The following is a 3,453-nucleotide window of genomic DNA, read 5'->3' as shown; positions in this document are numbered from 1 at the left end:
GAAGAAGTGAATTTTGGAATATAAGATCCCAAACAAGCCMGTTTCCCGCTCCCACAGCCCCCAGCGCTGCGGGGTTGGGTCACGCTCACATTCTCATGACCAGTTCTCCCAAAGCAGCGAGCCTGGTGCCCTCAGGAAAAGCCAAAAGACAATGGGCTGGCACCAGACCAGGCCAGCATGGGGCAGAGAGAAGGGGGGTCACACGCACACTGGGATGTGCCCCGTTAAATGCCACTTTAGAACATCCCCCAAACCCCTGGCTCACCACCATCAATCCTGAGTGGGGATTCAAAGGAGTTAAAAAAATCCCTTTGCGTTTGCCCGGACACCTGGGGCAAATTAGRGGAAACCTCAGCAGAGCTGGAAATTAATCTTTGCTTCCCACATTGCAAYAGCAGAGTCATCTCAGCCACGGAGAGAGATGGGGATCTCCAGCAGCGGGTGCTSCCCTGGAGGCAGAGAAGGGACTGGGGGCTTCACAAATAAACCAGCAGAACCACAAATAAACCACCAAACCTGGTGATTGCTGCTCTCAGGGTGCACCAGAAAAGGTCTAAAGCAGCGATGTCCCTTTGAAAATTGCCAGGCAGGGATAGGATGTCCCTTGGGATCTTTGCAGGCAGGGATGCGCTGCTCAAAGCAGGGGCTGGGAATGCCTCTGGAGCTCCCCTAAAACATCCCTCTGCAGCCCGTGGCATGGCCGGGGATGCCAGGATGGGGCTGTGGAGGTTTTYCTGCTGCAGGTCCAGCAGCCAGCASCGGGACAATGTGTGGCTCTGCCTGCTCTCACCCCAGCCAGAGGAATCCCCGGCTCAGCAGGGCGGCAGCTCACCCATTTCCTTGCAGGCAGTGGAGGTGCCGAGGGGATGTTTGTGCAGAACGGAGCTGGAGAGGATCCAGGCTGTTTGCAGGGCTCAGCCCTCCCCAGTGCCATGGGGATAAAAAGCCATCGTGCCTCTCACCACAGCATCACCAGGATGCCAGCCCAGCCCCAAATGTGGCCTGAGGGCCCAAGTCCCAGGGCTGGCAGGGCTCCCAGTGCCTTCACTCTATCCCGGGGAAGCCCCATGACACCTTCTGATGTCGAAACGACAGCTCTGGGCTGCTGCTGCTCCTGTGCTAAAACATCCACCTGCTCAAGGGTCTGCCCTGCTTGGGGTTTTAAATATCCCACAGGAAAAATAATCACACCTCTAGAGAGACATCTCCCAATTCTACACTTTGCCCCCGTGCACAATGTCCAGTGCTGTCCCTGCAGGGATTAAACCTCACTTTTGACTGGGGGMTGTGGTGGGGAGCAGCCTCCCTCACTCCTGCACCCTGGGGAAGGGATGGGATGAGATCCCTGGAGCCCTACACTGGCTCTGCAGATATTCACATCTCTTTTCACTGCTTTTAAAAGGCAGAAAGGGGGAGAGGCCTTGGCATGTCCGTCCTGGGATCCTCGGGGCAGAGGGGACAGTGCAGACACAGCAGCTTTGATGCTGCTCCAATTCCTCAGGTGGTGCCACCTCCTCTCTCCTTGGCAGCTCCCCAGGGAAGGGGTTGTGTCTCCAGATGTCTGTGACCACCTGGGAGCTGAGCAGATGGACTATTCCACACTGGCAGAAGGAAATCAAGCCCCAGGAAATGCAACTACCAGCATCTTGAGTTTCTTCTTATGCCAGAGATGTTTTAAAGCTYGTTGCTCCTCCAAACCCAATCTCATCCCTGTTTGTGCTTTGGCCACCCTGGATCTGACAGCAACRAACACCTCAGTGTCAGCACACTGAAACATCCCAGACATTTTCTCATATAAAAGATGGTTTAGTTTGTTCCAGCTCAGGGTGACAGGGACAKGGAAGTGTCCATTCTTTCATTCTTTCCTGCTAAATCTGCCACCTTTGCTGCTGTGGGGCAGCAATATTAACAAGCTCAGAAAGCAGGATTCCATGAGAAAAACCGTAGAATTATGGAATATCCTGAGTTGGAAGGGACCCATAAGGATCATGAGTCCAACTCCTGGCCCTGCACAGACCCCAACACCCCCACCCTGTGCCTGGGAGCGCTGTCCAAACGCTCCTGGAGCTCCCTCAGGGCTGGGACCATTCCCTGCCCAGCACCCCCGGGGGAAGAATTTTCCTGATATCCATCCTAACCCTTCCCTGGCACAGCTCCTGCCATTCCCTCAGGGATTTCTCTCCCTGTCCCAAGGCTCCCTGTGCACTCAGCATGTGGAGCATCCCCTGGCTCATCCTGAGCTGCTCAGAAGAGCCAGAAATCAGCACTGGGGCTGCAACCTCTGGGGAGGGACCTGCACTGCCAGGCAGTGATGGACACCAGGGCATGGAGCACTTTTCTTCCTCTCAACCCTCTGTATGTCCTGGAGATGCACCATCACTGCTCCTGCTCCATCAGCAGGGAAGCTGCACCAGGCAAACCCCACCAGCTCTGCGAGGTTTGTCCACTGCCACTTGATTCTTCTCCCTGCTCAGAGTTTTCTGCATCATCTCCCTGTGTGCACCAAGGCTTTTTTTTTTCCTGCTGTTCACTGCACCTCTCCCTCTTGGCCCCTCTGTTCCCACTGGGGCAGAGGGCAGCCCAATGGAGGTGCTTGGTTTTACCACATTTACTGATGCAAAAACCAACTTAAAAAAAATGCGCTCAAAATAGCACAAAACCTAACCACTGGGGGAGTCCCTCAGATTAAAGGAGAAAACGAAACAGGTTCAGTTATAGAAATTAGTGCAGGACTTGGCTCAAAGTCAGAGCATGGTGCAGTGGGGGGATGCAGGACTCAAAATCACCCTTGCAACTTTACAACAGCCCTGAGGCTGCCAATCCAAGCTGAGAGCTGGAAGTGCTTTCCCAAAGCAGGGTGAACAAATCTGCCCCGTGGAGGAAGTTCTGGGTGTTGGCTCTGAAGCAACAAAATGTCCTCAGTGAGACCCTGAGTTGTGTTTTGCAGGGGGAATCTGGGGCTGGAAGAATGGGAAAAAGCCAGAGCAGCCCCATGGCCAAAGCTCCAAAGTTGGAGCTGCTCCTGCAGCGTCCCCAAGCCAGGGAACAGAGGAGCACTGGGATTTTTCTTAATGGGGTTTGGACATAAAAGGCAGTAGAGGCTGGAGATGAGCAGATTAACATCAAAGGGRAAAATGGGATGAAAAATGCTTCATCCCAGTTTGTCCCAGGCAGGAGAGGCTGAGTGGCCAAACACGCCCTGCCGRCCTCACCATGAATCACGCTGTGGTGACGGAGCCAGCGACGGGCTGTTTGTTTGCCTGTTGCCAAGGGCCCCATGGCTGCAGCTTGGGATATGAGAGCCCTGTGGCTTAGCCACTCTTTCAAGAGGGTTTGGGATGGGGAAGCCAGCGAGATCCCTGTTGTGGTCTGAGGGCAGAGCTGAGACCACAGGGTGGGGTTGGGCTGGGCAGGACAGAGCCTGTGGTGCTGGTTGGAGACCCCAGCTGCTGG

Source organism: Malurus melanocephalus, unplaced genomic scaffold, assembly GCF_030028575.1.
Source record: "Malurus melanocephalus ecotype Western Australia unplaced genomic scaffold, MMel_1.1 scaffold_567, whole genome shotgun sequence".
Taxonomy (NCBI): domain Eukaryota; kingdom Metazoa; phylum Chordata; class Aves; order Passeriformes; family Maluridae; genus Malurus; species Malurus melanocephalus.
Note: the sequence above shows the minus strand (reverse complement) of the source record.